Here is an 18588-nt window from a genome sequence, read left to right on the forward strand (position 1 = left end):
AATTGCATTAAAAGCCTAAAATCATAAGAAACAGTCTACAAAATAGTTATGCGTATGCTTCGCTTCAAAATACTTAAACGACAAATCATCTAGGTGAACAAAGCGGTAAAAATATATCATTTACGTTACATTTAATACTTAGAACAGTGGTTCATTCCATTTAATCCTTTAAATTAATGACTTTTTTTACTATTCCATGTACAGTAAACTTTGCATCATCACCAAGCGAGTGAACCGTGCACAGAAATGTGCTGTTCCGCCTCGCCAATTATTGTTAATCAGAGTTTATTGGAAGATTGACGGATAAAGTCGACCAGTCAGCAATTCTAACTTCCCCGCCATTTGAACAACAAGATATATTTGTAAAACATATATGCTTCCCATCTATAATGTGTATACCAAAAGCATTTTTTACTTGTTTGTCACAAAGTGACAGGGTGAGCTTTTGCGAGCGCTTTTCGTCTTGCGTCCGTTCGTACAAAATATTGATACTTAGGTGGCAATGGGATCAATAGGTAACAATGCTATTCATTCAGCAATGTTCAGTAAGCTCTTATGTGGCTACTTTTTCTCTTGCATGACTAAAAACAATAGAAAGAACAAACTAAGTACCAAACTTTGAGCACAACCGTTGTCCGTTAACATTTACTATAAACGACATCTCCTAAAAAAACATTAATCCAATTTCATCCAAACTTCATCGGAATGTTCCTCTGGTGGTTACCTTTGAAAATTGTTCTAAGAATTTAATTCCATTCAGAACTCCGGTTGCCCTGGCAACCAAAACAAATACTAAAAAATCTTCTTTTAAAAAATACTCAAGAGAGCTAGAGCTTAGATATTTGGCATGACACAATTTCTAGTGAGTGTCTGCTAAGTTTGTTCAAATAAAGCCCTGGGGTCAAAATTGGCCCCGCCTGGGAACCATTTTTCTTAGATGTATATACGTGTAGTAAAAATTTAAAAAAATCTCTTGTGAAGCCCAAAGAGCTAGAGCTTAGATATTAAACAGGAAACATCTTTTAGTGGGTGTCTAGATAAAAGCCATTAGATCAAATTGGCCTCGCCCTGTGGTTGATTGCTTTTCCTTATACATAAATATAGTAATTTTTTTTTTTAATCTTGTTTTAAAAAACCGAAAGAGCTAAAGCTTAGATATTTGCATTAAAGATCTTATAATGAATGTCTACCAAATTTGTTTAAATAAAAGCACTGGGTCAAAATAAGCCCCGCCCCGGGAGTCATTGGTTTTTCTTTTATGTACATAGTTAATACAAAAAATATCTTCTTTGAAAAGCACAAAAGCTTGAGCTTTGATATTTGACATGAAACTTCTTTTGTGAGTGTCTATTAAGTTTGTTAAGAACATAAAAGTGCTGGGGTCAAAATTGGTCCATCCCTGAGTGTCATTAATTTATGTATATAGTAAAAATTTCTTTATATAGTAAAAAAAAAACACCAAAGAGCTAGACCTTAGATATTAAGCGTAAAACATCTTCTAGTGAGTGTCTACAAAGTTTGTTCAAATATAAGCCCTGGAGTTAAAATTGGCCACGCCACTGGGACATGTGGGAGTCTTTGTTTTTTTTTCTTATATGTATAAAGTAAAATCTTTGAAATACCCAAAGAGATAGAGCTTACATATTTAGCATGAAACATTTTCTTATTGGTATTTACCAAGTTTGTTCAAATAAAAGCCCTGTCAAAATTATTCTTGTTCATGGAGAGTTTTTATATTCAGGTGAGCGATTTCAGGGCCATTATGGCCCTCTTGTTAGTTTAATAGAAAATATCAACTATGACGATTTGAGTTGTTTGATTTTTTTGGTCGGAAACCGTTTTTACGTACAAGGTTAATGCGACTTTGACCTTTGACACTTAAATCAATAAGAGTTATCTACTGGCCAAGACCAATGCACCTGTGAAGTTTGAAGGTAAGGGGACCCATGAGTTGTTGAGAGATATTCATCAGAAAGCGTTTTTACCTATAAGGTCAATGTGATCTTGATCTCTGATCTCTTGACCCCAAAAATCCATTGAGGTCATGACTCATCTTCTGACCAAAAACAATGCATCTGTGAAGTTTGAAGGTCAATGATTCATGGGTTGTCCAGTTATTGATAGGAAACCGTTTTGACATACAAGGTCAATGTGACCTTAACCTTTGACCCTCTGACCCAAAAATCAATAAGGGTTATCTCCTGGCAAAGACAAATGCATCTGCCAAGGGCCCATGGGTTGTCATGTCATTGATCGGAAACCGCTTTTACCTACAAGGTCAATGTGATATTAACCCAAAAAACAATAAGGGATGAAGAATCCTCATACCAAGTTTTAAGTTTCTAAGCCTAAGCGTTCTTTAGTTATTGATCGGAAACCACTTGGTCTACGACCGACCGACAGACAAAATGCAAAGCAATATACCCCCACTTATTTCTTCTTGTTAAATGCATCGCCCGAGGAACACATGGTTTAGTTCTACAATTAAGGAGTCTGTAATGGTTTCCTGCCAAACAAATAAAACATCGTCGTATATCGTAGCAATTCGGTTATATCCGGAACGTTATTTTTTCGAAATATTGGGCATTAAATTATTTACAATCACTCATCCTTTTATAAATCGCTATGTACTAAATTCTGGATATAAACTGTAAAAACATTGAATACCGAAGAGTGTGAAAAATAACGTTCCGGAAATGACCGATTTATTACGATATCGACAGATGATAGATTTTTTGGCGGGAAAGCATTAAGTAAGACTTTCTTAGAAATATATTTGTGACTCTTGGTTTCTGTTACTCTGATGCATGTTTAGTTTATCAATTAAGTCTTATCAAAGAACAAATATTGTCGTATAATATACAGTGAATTAGTAGAATGTGTATTAACTGTTATAAAAAAAACTAGAAATTTGATAATTCCATGTATTATGTGGAGATATTTACCTACTTGCACGTAGCTTACATCGGAGACAAATTGTTCTTAAGGCTTTTGTTTGGTCATTCTGACATCAAACTTCAAGTAAACTATTGTCTTCCATTTTGTTGAGTTTCCTGCATCTCTTATAGATCTGTCAGATGCCTTAACTCGCCTGATTGCCTCTACGTTACTCTGAGCATTCACTTGATATACTCGCAAATTATTCTTAAGAAAATAAACAATATCTAAAATAAAGATTCAATGTAACGGCAAAAGTTTGAAATATATTATATAAACTACATAAAAAGGTATGACTTAAACCATGCCTGCAACATATTCGATTTTACTATTCTTTAGGGATTCCTCTTTTTTCTATTTAATACTAAACATCAAAGTATTGGTTTTATATTTCCAAAACTCATGGCGTGGTAATAACTATTTTGTTTTAATCATACTAGGCTGTTCCGGTTGGGCAAATTTTTAACCATGCGGTGTGTCAGCCATTCTTTTTCCTCGCGTCGTGTTGGTAGTGGTTAAAAATGATTGAGGCATTATATTATAACTCGCATATGTACAATTGTATCAGTTGTCCGGCTTGTATATTAAGGGAGTATATTCTATTTTTATATATATTTAAAATAATGTTTGATGAAGGCATATAGCCGAATTGTATGCAATAAATAAGTACTGAATTACGTGTTTGTGGCTTGTTTGTTAAATCTACTATTTTAGGAATAATCGATGCAAATTTGAAGATTCAGATTGAATTCGACGATTTGAAGGTAACAATCTTTTATTTTTACTTGTATGAAATACGTTTTTACATGTGATTTCTTTTATAAATAGAACCATATCGTTCATTTTGACAGTTTTTAATAGTTCGATTACATGAAATTGTACTATTCGTTTTAAATAAGCAAGTTTAATCTTGATTAATAAGGGCAAAGTAAGAACACAGCTTTGAGTGAATTAAGACAGACGCCACTTGACATAACACTACATAAAATACAACTTTGAAAACTTAAGTTTTAACCCTTAACCTGCTGGACCCAAAAATGATAAACCTTTGCCACCACTATAGAGCCAGGTCAGCCTGCACATTCATGCAGTCTGACCAGGCTCTATACTGTTGGAAGCTCAATTTTTGTATTTTGATTTTGAAATCCCATGATTTTTGAATGGACTGTTTCAAATTCAAGGCTAGACAGATCCATTATAGAAATATAGCAGATTATGGGTTAAGTCTTATATTCGGGATAAAAATAAGCATAGTTATATTAAATCGACCATTTGACATTTTTATTTGTTTTTGTCGTCAGACCAAACAAGTAATGGTAGCAAAATTTCAGACTCTAATGCTGTTAATTGCAATTGTCGAAAGTAGTCCGCTTGTTTGAAGCGGTTACTTCCCTTTATTTGTACACTAATGCCGAAAAATTCAGAGGAGACTACTGCGTTCAGATGGTCAAATGACAGGCGCATTAATTTTCAAGCAAAATAATTCCCGAATGGTCGAAGATTTCTAATATTGTTTTATTCTTTATAGATATACATGCTTAAAGTAAGCTCCATGATTATTTACATCTGTGTTAAACAACAGTTAGCGTCGTTACAAACCCTAATTTAGAATAATATGGTTTTGCCATTAACATGTATATTCACCGTGGCCGAGGGGTTTGCGCGCTCGCTTAGGAAGCGAGAGGTCTGGAGTTCAAACCCCAGTTAAGGCAACTCATTTTTTTTTCAAATTGTTAAAGTCAAATAAACATTGGATTGAAAATCAGTGTTGCAATTAGTCTTATAGCCAATTTATTACAATTAAAACGCTGGAAAGCATTGGTGGCACTATACAAAAACAAATAGGTTTATAATCTCACACCCTTCACCTTTCTGACATTCTGAGACCCAAACAAATTCAGCGCCTTCTGTGCTTTGATTTTAGTTATGTTGTTTTTCAGATCAGCAAGTAAAACGAATAAAAAAAATAATCTCTAAAATCTGTTTGTTTCGTTTTCAAAACATTTTTTTATTTACCTATTCTTTTTGTCGAATTAGGTAACAATAAATATAATATTACTTGGCGTTCAATTATTAATATCGAAACATTTAACTCTTGTTTCTTGTAAAAATTCTGGTTAAAGGGTGATCCCTCGGAAGCATTAATCACAACAAATTTACTTGAAAATTGCAGAATCGGTTTGATTGTGTCTGTTATAATTTTTGTTTGGGACTTTTTATTTCATTTTTTTTTCTATAAAACTTCAATGTCTCTCAGACACGAATATGACTGGCTTTTTGCACTACAAACTTGACGGAATTTCCTATCATATTTACGTAAAGTAAGAAGAAAAATGATGCAATTAATTAACAAAAGGTACAAACATTAAAGGGTATGCTACACCCATATAATATAATTTTATTCTATATCGTTCTCTATACAATGTATCTTTGGCAAACCATGCCATTTTAGCTTAAAATTTCATATAAAATTACAGATTAAACGTTTTGTTTACCGAGGGTCAAGATTCAAAAAATTTGGCCCCAAAAAAATTAGTTGTCACACGAAACGTCCGATACCGATATCTTTATTGAAGATTACTTACCAATTAAAACCCGGGTTTAACAAATAAGTAAACATAAAAAACACTTTGATCAGAGGAGTGTATCATTTAGACCAAATGGAGAAAGTTGGAATCAGATCCGAAATCATTATAAGTACCTCTGTAAGAAAGAAATCGCCTTCAAGGTAATCTATGAAGACTTCATGGATACACTTGGGAAGGAGCCCCTTCCTTTTAGCACTTTATAAATGGGCTGCTGAATTTAAGAGGGACAGGGAGAGCATTGGAGATGAAGAGCGGCATGGGCGGTCAAAAGAGGCCACGAACGATGAAACTGCCGTAGCTGTGCACGATCTTGTCATGTACGATAGAAGGCTTGACCTACGAACCATTGCTAGGAAAGTGGGAATAAGCTTTGGTTCAGTTCAGGCAATTCTGACAGATGTTTATGGCATGTCAAAGGTTTCTGCTAGATGGGTCCCCAGACAGTTAACTGACGACCAGAAACGGATCAGGCTTGACATTTCAAGATATCTTTTGTCTCGTTACGAGGATGAACCTGATTTTATCTACAGGATCGGGATGAAACATTGGTTCATCATTTCGATCCAGAATCCAAAAATACAGATTATGCAGTGGAAGCACCCTGGCTCACCCCTTCCGAAAAAATTCAAGTGGGCGCCACCAGCAGGGAAGATGATGGCTTTAATTCTTTGTGATAGTCAGGGGATAATCATGATTGACTGTCTTGAGCAAGGTCGTACCATAAACGATACGTACTATGCAGGCAAATTGAAACGTCTGCGTCAAAACATTGTGCGTAAAAGGAGGGACAAACTGACTCAAAGCGTTCTGCTGCACGACAATGCGCCAGCTCACACATCACAAGTTGCGATGGCTGCTGCAACTGACTGCGGCTTTGAAATTCTTCCCCATCCTCTGTATTCTCCTGACTTGGCCCACTCTGACTTCTACCTGTTTACGAAACTGAAAAAAAGCTTCGTGGTAGACGTTTTGGAAGCAATGAAGGTGTCATGGAAGCGGTCAATGAGTTCTTTGACGACCAAATTAGAGAATTCTATGTTGAAGGGTTAAACAAGTTGGAGCACAGGGGGCAAATTGCATTGATGTAAAAGGCGATTATATTGAAAAGTAAGACCATAAGTTGGGTTCTCTAATGCAAAGAAACGTATAAAAAGAAAATTACTTATACAACGTGACGTCATTTACGATGTCACGTCATTTAGTTGGTTTCCAGTACTATGTACACTGGTATTTCACTGAAACAACGTAACGGGCTTAAAATACAAAACATTGAAAATTATCATATTGATAATTTCACTGTTTTAAACAGTGTAATATCAGTTTTATATTTTACTGATATATTTCTATAAACCACCGAAAAGCATGTAATAAAATGTAAATGATAATTGACTGATATCAACTTTAATTACTTAATAATTTTAAAGATTTGATAATATTATGAATTAAGACACTTAATAAGCCAATTATGTGCATGCCATTTTTTTATATTCATCAGTCAAACAGTTTATTTCTTTCCTGTACTTTTATAACCGTGTATGTTCTTCGTTTCTGATTGAAATTGTTTTTGTTTTTTTGAAATTGTTGGTTACTCTAATACCAGGTGTTTTTTAATAAAATGTTAACCTGTTAACTTTTCAGTGCTTAAAGGGAGTGCTTCATACATACATACTTTTTCTTTTACTTCTTTAAAAAAATAAAATTAACAAGAGTATTCTAGTTTTTTATCTGATTTATACGTAAGTAGCCAAATAATATGTGATAATGGTTACATATGTCTCTTATAAATCTCAATTGATCGGTCTTACATGTTTTTTAAATGTATATGAATTTTATGTACTAGCTGTATTTGTAAATGTGAGAAAGAGACTTAAATAAACGAATAAACTACATTAACGAAGAAGCTCCAGTCTTCATTAACGAAAAAGCGCCAAACGATGCAAGCATATCGATACAGGGAAAGCTCACCTAAATGGCCTCTAGAAATGATCTTAAAATTTTACTGCTCTTGCTAACTTGTGTTCATTCGTTCGTTCTCCATTGCGTCCGTCTCTTCGTGTCATGTCCTGTCAATATATATTATTGATACAAAATGTTTCGAATAACACAAATATTGATCATAATGAAAATGTGTTGTGTTTTAAGTGCTTGGAGCACTAAATTTATAACAGTTCATCTGAAAATTTGTTGTGTTCGATTACAAAAGTAGATTATTATTATCATTCGTTTTTGGTCTAGGACTCGCTTATAAAATTGGTTTGTTGGAGATCATTAGAAGAAAACATGATTGGATTACTTGAAGGTTAAAGTGGCATATTTGATTACCTTGATTAATTTATAAAATAACAGTACATGTAGAAGCAAACTGTGATTTACGCATTACATTTACTGTTTGTATTTTTCTTAATTTTCTTTGCCAAAGCCCTTTGTAAAATTCATTGAAAAGTGTTATTTTAAGGAATAAAAAAAGTGGCAAGTTTTTTTTAAGATAATGTAAAAGGAATTTCGGCAGAATAACTGGTATTACTACAAACTTGGCTATTTCTTTTACTTTCCAAGTATCTTCATACTGTTAACATGCCAGAATTCAAGTAACCTTGTTTATTATGATAAATTCCTTTAAAATTCCCGAGAGTAGTATACGCGCCGGTTTTACCCCGTGCACTGCGCATGCGTGGCGGCCATCTTGGTTAAGAGTTACTTCCGACGGCTATATTTGTCAGAAGGTGCGGGAAGGGGTTAACCCTCCTTTGCTAACACCTGCGTGTGGGCTGATGAAATAGCTCATGAATGGTGAAATGTTTCGACTAAAAATAGCTCAGTGACTCGTGGAAAAAAATCGTGAGTTTCATTTCATTTATGAGTTGGACATCGAGGGATAAACATTTTTGTGACTGGAAGTGAAATATTTACTATTTTCATATACAGTCATGCACAAATTTATTGAGTAAAAGTAATGGTAGAGTGACTATGACCTGAAAAGTCTGATAAAAAATAGGGTAGGTGGGACAGTCATTGCAACAAGCAATGTTATATACCAAAATGTTCGTAAAAGTTTGCAGTTTATGAAACCACCGGCATAAATTGGCATAAATGATGGCATTCAGAGAAATCAAAGATGGCCGCCAAGATGGCCGCTTTTGATACTGAACTTCACTCCTAACTTTACATGGCTAAAATTTTGCATATTATCGGATACATTTTTAATATTTATCACATATTCAAGTCACTGTAGTGAATGTACGAAGTTAAACATATCATTTAAAACAAATTTACATGCATGATTTGTATTTACTTATAAAAATTTGTTGATAAAAAAGAAGTTTCGCAAGAAAGTTTGCTTTAAGCAGTGGGTTAACAATAAAAATTTCTGCAGGAATTTCATGTTATCCTACCAATTGAAAAATTTTGGATATGAATTGAAGCTCACCTTTGATATTCATTGTTATAATCGACATTTAACGTTGGTTTTTCTTTCGTGGAACATGATAGAATATGAAAAACGCACGTTGGTATTTTCAAGGCAAATATTTTTTTCAGTTAAATAAAGAAAAGTTTATTTAATTTCCAAAGATATGAATTCTTTTGGATCATTTTAGAATGCATTATTTATGAAAAGAAATGTAAAGTTTATCAACTCTTTTCTATCTTGACCTCTTTTCTATATTTTAGCAGTTTTATTGCATGTGTACCTGTGCCTCCCCCCACCCCAATTAAATGGAGTATAGGCTAATCATGGGTACACTAAACGTATTATATAGTCTTTAATATGTTAAATTTGGGAAATAATAATTTTTATCATGTTCTGAATAAATTGTTTATGTAAGGAGTAGTTTAATCACTGTCTTAGATTACTGATCAAAGGTTTCCTTACCAATTTAACATTATTTGGCATCTTCAATGCATGGGTTATGGCTAGCAAATCAGTATGCAACATCAATACTTTTGCCCTTCTTGTTTTCTTCCATTAGAAAGATATATTCAAGATTCAGGCCTATTTGCTGTTAGAGAATTACAGATTTACAATTGAGTTAAGATGGCAAGTTTGTTGCTAAACTAAGTACTGGATGTTTTTATTATGTTTAGTTTGAGTATATCCTTGAAGAAAATAAAGCACTGGAATCCTCTTGAGGCATTATAGGTCTAACCCATAATGACTTTGCGCTCTCTCACTGGTTTCTTGCAAGGCCATTAATTGCTAAGTATGCCATGGCTTACACGTCTGACAATAATTCTTGCTCAAACAAACATCACACAGATTCACCTTTCCATACAAAGTCAAAAAGATGTTGAGTGTATTCGAAAGTGACACCTTTATCGATCCATTTTCTTTATCTTTATCCACCTTCTCAACTTTTAAACATTGCAAGTGGTGTTGAACTTCCATTAAAAGTAGAAAGGAACCTACTAAATTGTCTAAAAAACAAATATTGTTAGTTTTAGTGTGAGACAGTTTTGTTGCACAGAGACTTTGAGTGTTGAGCTCAAAATGCGTTAAAATTGAAAAGAATTGTATAGTTGTCAATCCCAGCGCATATTCTTGTCACATGTATCAACAAAACGTAATTAGAGCTGTTCTGAAAAAGAAAATCATATTTCACCGTCTATTATAATATGATTTTTTTTCAAAACAGCTTAAGTTTTCCCGCCTCAGGGAAGTTTTATATGAAGCATAAAATTGTGCTATTTAAAAATATTGAGGTATGGATCTCAGGACTAAGCTTTGACCTCTAAGTGTGACCTTGACCTTGGAGGTAGGGATGCAGATGTTAAGTATGACATATTGTCTTATTATTATCACTATTTGTGCCAAGTATTTTCAAAATCCCTTGAACTATGAAGAAGTTATAGATCGGACCCAAAATATACCCTATAACAGACCATGTTAATCTTTGACCTCTAAGTGTGACCTGGGAGGTAGGGACCCATGTTTCGCGCCTGACACAGGTGTTACGCATGACAGATCATCTTATCATCTTATCATTGTGACTATTAGAGCAAAATGTTTTTAAAATCCCTTGATCAATGAAGAAGTTATGGACGGGACACAAAATATACCATATAACAGACTCTCTTAATTTTTTACCTCTAAGTGTGACCTTGACCTAATAATGACCTTGGAGGTTGGTGGTTTTTGCGCATAACACATCGTCTCATTATTGTGAATAATTGTGGCAAGTATTTACAAAATCGCTTCAAACATAAGAAAGTTATGGACCGGGCACGACATATACCTTCAAAAAGACAATGTTGACCTTGAATGAGTAAGGGTGACATTGACCCTAGAGGTAGGGGTCTGGTTGTTTCACATGACACATCGTCTTATTATAAAAATCATTTGTGCATACTCGTAACTATTTCAAATTCCTTTGATAAATGACAAAGTTATGGACCGGACACGAAAAGGCGGGGGACAAAAAAGCACCTACAAAGTTCTTTACTAGATATCTCGCTGAAAACTGTCATGAGTTTCTTGTCCTGATGAAAAAACCACTAATTATACAGCAGGAGGATTAGATGAACAACTGGTAGAAAAGGTATGCACAGAGACCTGACAAGAAATATGCCAGTACATACAGTAAAAATTTCAGTGTCCTGCCTTCACAGCAGTGAAGTATCATACTTTCTGTGTATTATCTTAAAGGTTGTGATACATGTTCATCATTCCGTAGCATAGGAAAGAGGAAGGCTTTTCAGATAATGTGTAAGGCTGTTAATGATCTTAAAAATCTAACTGACCTAAGGAAAGATCTTGTACTTCCAATTAATGCTAACACTGCTGCATTTAAGTGTGTTGGTCTCTGGTATAGACATCATTGCACCTCCCTCAATGTTCTTTGATCATCCCGGGTTCTTTGCAAAAACTGGATATCAAGGAAATGACCTCCAACAAATGATAGCTTTGTTCTTTATTTACTGTATACTTCAGTTATTCGTATGGCGTTCATCTTTGAAAACAATAATTCCTCCACTTCATCAACTTTGGATATAGTCCACAGCTTATGACACAACCTTCAGTCGTACCTGAACTTTTGAGTGACCATGTATATACTTGTTCTAACCTTTTCAGTGATGATCGTGTTTGTTTGGGCAATGAATAGCCGTGTACCATAATGGCCTGTTCTTCCAAAGGGGTTTTACTAGGGCAAATCCATTTGCCATCGTTGGCAAATGTTGAGACAAATGATAATCGTGATGATGGTTGTCCATAGTGAAATTTAAAAAAAACGCTAAGTGTTACAATGACTGTGGTTTGACAATAATTACAATATCTTCTTTAAATCACTGTGTCATAGAAGTATAGAAAGTTACTGTAGAGAATAACATTGAAAACCCCTTAAATTTTATCATATTGAACCACTGATTTTTGTTTTGGTTTTGCTGAATTTTACATTTATATAAACATGTTTATGTACAACATACACGTAAAAGAACTTAGTTAACAAATAATGTTACTGCTTGTTTCTACACTCTTTTATGCATGTACATGTTTGAACTTTCATAATGTTTTTTTATAGGTTTTGAAATAAGATAAAGATTCATTCAAAACGAATATAAAAAAGTCATAGTAAAGCATCTCTTTTCATTAAAATATTAAATGAAATTGGTGTTAATTTATACATTTTTGAACTGTATCTTCTATTATTTTTCACTTTATCCTTAAATTTGACACTGCCTTGATTCAGAAAACTAGCAAAATAAGTTTTGAATCATGCAAGCTCCCTTAAAATGATGTAAAGGGTTGATACCATTTGTTAAATTTCAAAATTTACAATAAAAGTATAGCTTAAAGAATATTTCTTGAAATTTTTCCATGATGGCGGCCATCTTGGCGACCATCTTGGATTTCTTTGATCGCCATCATTTTTGCCAATTTATACCGGTGGTTTCATATACTACAGACTTTAATGAACATTTTGGTATATAACATTAATTGTTGCAATGAGTGTCCAGGTTCATCATTTTCTAGGTCCTGATTGTCACCCTACCAAAAATCGCGTAAAATTGAGATGCTGATACCAACAATATATACCCTTAACGTGTAAAAAAACTCAAATAATTAATGCAGAACATTTTCTTTTTCTTCCTTACAAATGGTCATATCATAGTCAATTTGGGTATCAAATGGAATGTTTTTCGAAGTTCTATCGAGCGGGAGTTACTCTTATCCAAGATGGAAGACACGCATGCGCAGTGCTAGGGGTAGAACCGGCGCATATACTACTCCTGAGACATTTTAAGCACATTTGTATAGCTTAATTGTAAGATGAAATGACTTGTTTGTTTTCATTTGCTTCTAATCCAGTTACTTCCCTGGTGTGGGTTCGATCCCCGTGAGATGCTTTGGTAGTTTAGCGCGGTGGAAGGTAGTCTAGTATTGGTGTAACTCTCCAGGAACGATGATTAGAAAATTATACCCGCCTATTTGCCTGAAATACTGTTGGGAAAAGGCGAAAAAGACAAAACTTGTTTTAATAAGCTTTTCTACATGGCTGTTGCATTTATAAGCCTTTAATATTTTTTAAATTGTAATGTTCTTCCTATATCTAAAATATTGAAAAATTCCTTATTGAATAATAATAATAATTATTATAATAATAATAATAAAAATAATAATAATGCAACTTTATGATGTAAATTATTAATAAACAAAATGTTAAAAGAGTTGTTAAATTATCAAAAGGCTACCATAAAAAGCATAAGAAAGTCAAGGAAATATCACTATTTCAGTATCAGATTTAAAAAATTCCTCATTGCATGGGAGGGGACACCCCTCCCATACATACCCGTTGTAGGTACAAGGTGCTGGTGAAATAGAGTGGGCTGATTCTGTATTTTGTAGTATATTAATGTATAGAATATAGATTGTGATAAACTTAGGGATATATTCCAGGAGATTACCGATGATGGCCCAAATTTAAAGAACACACTTTCTATCTATAATGTTTTTGTTATTTTCTCTGTTTTTGTCAAAATCTACCACCCCTACATGTCAACCCACAGCAAACCCTTTTCAGTATCTGCCCCTGTCTTTATGATACATAACATTTATTATAAAAACAAACAGAAAACGACTATGGTGTCAAAATGTGGCTAATATTCCATATGAAAGGAATTCAATTTTCTTTTGAGTGACACCGTAAAGTGTAAAATAATAAAAGTAAGTAAGTGTTCATTCAAATGCTTTAATTTTGCTAAAGATGTGTGCTTGACGTTTTTGATCCTGCAATCTTTACGTGATTGCGACTTTACTATACAGGGTTGTTTCTAGCTGCTGAGAGCTAACAACTAAGTATACAGTAGGTGGGTGTGCTATTCGTGTGTCTGTGGTTAACAACTGACCGATGCATTATCACTGCCCCCAAAGTTGAAAAATTAAATAGCCGCGGTTATCCCGCTTTCGAAATAAGGAAGTATATTATATTTTAGGAACAAACAATCTAATTTGAACCTGAAAGTTTGATAACTATTTTTCGACAGGTATCAATCTTTTTTAAATTATATAGAATATGTTTTACTTTTTATGAATATTAGAACAGTTTTTGCAAAGGTTTTGATATTTCAATTTAAATGAAACTGTGTAGACTTAGAGCTAACGTTCTATTTTAGATGAGCAAGTTTTATCATGCTTACAGTACATTATGATGGCACATGTCCAAGAAAATTGCTAGTAGCTATGATGTTGGGGTTTTCAACATTAAGATTCTTAAATGCTATAAATTTGTAATTTCTTGTTCAAAACGTCAGATCTTGCATAATTGAAATGGAAGTAAATGAAAAGTCAGTTAGGAAAAAACTGCTTTTGACATTTCACTTTTCTATCAAACAAAACTTTTAAGATCCAAGTTTCAAGTTTCATTTTTCGAGATATTTAAAACATATTGATTTTTTTCTGTTTTCAGATCATCAAATAAGATTGTAAAGAGTACGATTGAGAATCAGATTATATAACAACGTTTTCCCATCCAGTTTAATAGAATACATGTTAGTGCTAGAATTGTATAAAATTACGGAATGAAATAAAACAGTAAACATGCATACCAAAATCATACACGGACACAACATCATTATTCTTTAACATTATTAAAGTACTGCATAGTAAACAAAACTCTTGGCATTTTTTTAAAAATTAAACCATTTCAAAAACTCAAATAGTTTATTATTATTCATTAAACTTTTCTCATAGTTATGAGGTATGTTAACCCTGTACATCTTCCTCAATTTTGCATCGAGCAAGTAGAAAAAAGACTGCACCATTTGCGTACATGTAAGACGATTCTAAATTGTACTCTTTAAAATGTATCTTTGGCAAACCATGCGATTTAAATTTAAAGTGTTTGATAACAGATATATGTTTGTTTATAACCATATCTTAAGATATCAAAACATGTAGAAACATAGCTAGGTACATACTAGGTGAGCGTTATTAAAGTTAAAACAAAAAGGGAAGTACATGTATGTTATCTAACTTGTCAAATGAACAAGACCGCAATTTATATCGCAGATAAACTAATGTACTTGGTAGTAATTTATTGCCTTTTGATAAGAAACCCAACTGGTAATGTCAACAGATGTATAAGTCGAACGCGATAACGTTTACATTAATCGGTCGTACCATTATGATATATTGGATTTTTCAAGTTCTTCATTTATTACATTTTGTATTTTTATTGCATTTTAGAAGAATAAAAGTGGATAAAGATACTTTAATCCGAGAAGCGTAGTAGTTAGAGACGTAAGATTATGAAAATCTCAGGTTATGAACATGGTTTTCCAGTTCCTATCTCAGATTTTGTACATTTCATGAGTATGGTCTTTACTTTCAGATTTTTTTAAAGTGTGTCACGTAACTTTTTCTATTCTTTTTTATATTAAGTATAATAATTTTTCTAGTGCGCAGCCAAGTATGAAATATGAACTTTTGGTGTTCACGTGATGAAATATATTTTGATCTTACACTTAACTAAACACATTTTCTTTTTATTATATGGAAAAAAAAAACGATTAAAAAGATATTTTAACATAATACTAAATAAAAACCGCACCAAATTATAATACAACGTGTCGTCATTTACGATGTCACGTTATTACGTTGGTTTCCAGTACTGTGCACGCTGTATATCAATGAAATAACTTTACGTGCTTAAATTAAAAACAGTGAAAAATATCAAATTGATGTTAACCCTGTTTCAAAAAAATGAAATATCAGTTTTATTTTCATTGATACATAGAGGATATTTGTTTAGTTCAGTGTAAGATCGGAATATATATACGAAAAAAAAACTATAAGAAAGTCAAGGAAATATCACTATTTTCAATCTCAGATTTAATTGTTTCTCATTGCATGGGAGGGGACCCCCTCCCATACATACCACGTGCATGTACAAGGTGCTGGTGATATAGAGTGGGCTCATTCTGTATTTTGTAGTATATTACTGTATAAAATAAAGATTGTGATAAACTTAGGGGAATATTCCAGGAGATTGCCGATGTTGGCCATTAAGCTTAAAACACGCTTTTCATCTATAATCATGTTATTTTCTCTATTTTTGTCAAAATCTGCCACCCCCACATGTCACCACCAGCCAACCCTTTTCAGTATCTGCCCCTGTCTTTATGATAATAATTATTATAATAAAAACAAAAAACGATCATGGTGTCACAATGTGGCTTATATTCCATATGAAAGGAAATCCAATGTTCTTTTGCTTGACACCGTAAAGTGTAAAAATAAAAACAGTAAGTGTGCACTCAAATGTTTGATTTGGGCTTAAGGTAGTACACCCCTAATGCACTATCTCCACTTTGAAGAGTATTCAAATAGGCTAGGATCACTGTAAAGTGTATTGAAACTGAGGGGCGTGGGTTCAAACACCAGAAAGGGCAACTTTTTTTTCTTTCTTATTTTTTCTTTTTAAAATTTTTTTATTAATCTCTCAGATCACTAATGGAAGAAAAAAGTGCTTCATTTTATTTTTTTTTTTTTAGGTATTTATGTACTAAATAATGCCAAACTTAATAGCAAATATGATACCAGATATTTCCAAAGTTTAATAAAATAAAACTACACGGTAAAAGTATTTTATATTTTGCAAGACCAACCAATATACATTTAATAAAATTTAGGCAAACTTTGAAAACAGCCCTTCATTGTGGAAAATTTTAGGGATATTTTAAAAAAGGCTCTTTGCACATGGAAATGGTCAAACAAGTGTTAAAAGTGGGTGGGGTAGGGTTACATTTTTATACATATTAAAAACATTTCTTTTAAAAACAATCATTTTGCTTGTTCAATTTGATACCTAAATGTCATTATTTGCTTCTTAACAATGAGCAATAGGAAAACAGTTTTCCTAATGATGATATTATAGATTATATAGAGTTTCCTCATTTCTGAAAAAAGCCCTTCTAACGGCAAAGTTTTAGTTCAGAAAAATGTCCATAACTCATAAACCTCACGGTAAATTTTGTTTAAATTTTGCATACAGGTGACATTTAAGGCATATAACTGTCCTATGTTGTCAATTTTACAGTTCCTTATAGTGCCCATTAGGGGTGTACTACCTTAAGATGTATATTTGACGTATTTGAGCCTGAAATCTTTACTTGATTGCGACTTTACTGTACAGGGTTGTTTCTAGCTACTGAGAGCTAACAATTAAGTAGGTTGGTGTGATATTCGGGTGTCTGTGGTTTACAACTGACCGATGCATTATCACTGACTCCACAGTTGGAAAATCAAACAGCCACAGTTATCCCGCTTGTGAATTACGGACAGGAAGTTTAATATATTCTAGGAACTAACAATCAAATTAAATTTGAAAGTGAAAGTTTGATAACTATTTTTCGACAGGTATCAATCGTTTTTAAATATATAGAATATGTTTTACTTTTTATGAATATTAGAAGGTTTTTGCAAAGGTTTTGATATTTCAATTTTAGTGAAACTGTGTAGCCTTAGAGCTAACGTTCTGTTTCAAATGAGCAAGTTTTATCATGTTAAAAGTACATAATGATGGCGCATGTCCAAGAATATTACGAGTTGCTATGATGTTGGGTTTTTAACATTAAAATCCAAAAATGCTATAAATTTGTAATTTCTAGATTTAAACATCAGATCTTGAAAAACTGAAATTGGAATAATTTCAAAGTCAGTGAGGAAAAAACTGCTTTTGACATTACACTTTTCGATCAAACAAAACTTTTGAGATTTAAGTTTCAAGTTTCATTTTTTGAGATATTTAAAAAAACATATTGATTTTTTGTTTTCAGAGCAGCAAATATAACAAATTTTAAATAATTTATCTTTGAACATTTTCTTTTTTGCCGAATCATTTATTAATTAATATTACTTTACTTTTGAATTTCAAACATCATGTGCTTTGTTTTTTATATTTTTTATTCGGATTTTTTTAATTTCATTTCACAATTTATTTATACCCATATGACTGAATTTATCATTACAAATTTGTGTAAAGCACTTAACAATGGTAAGAGGGCAAATGTCATAAATAACAAAAGGTACAGTTATTTTGCTACACTTATGTCATGTTATTTGGTGCTAAAGCGTATAAAGTATAAAAGTCGGACAATAATTATGTCCACTACATATCTTTAGCAATACACATGCCATTATAACTATTAAAAGTATTGATAAAATATACTTTATGTTTATTAATAACAACGTATTTACATAACACAACATGTATAAACAAACGATACTAATAAGAAACATTTGTACTAAACTAACGTGAGTAATTGATATGGTTTCAAAATATTTGGTAGGCATTTTTTCATATTAAAACCGATAAGGGAAATAAATTACCTATAACATGTCCAAAAGATTAATCGAAACTTTACTGTGGAGATGAACAGTTTGTTTAAAATCGATTTCCGCTATATAAAGAAAACCGTCTTATTATTTGAATAGATAATCTTTATATATAAAGAAAGCCAACTTTGAATAGATATCTTACAATGCATGCCAAATCATTTTCATATATAAGTTGTTTTGAAAGGAGTTACACACTACTTGTACAAATAACAGCAATTTTTTGTAGCACAA

This window comes from Ruditapes philippinarum, unplaced genomic scaffold (genome assembly GCF_026571515.1).
Source record: "Ruditapes philippinarum isolate M1 unplaced genomic scaffold, ASM2657151v2 ctg1839_1_1_1_1, whole genome shotgun sequence".
NCBI lineage: Eukaryota > Metazoa > Mollusca > Bivalvia > Venerida > Veneridae > Ruditapes > Ruditapes philippinarum.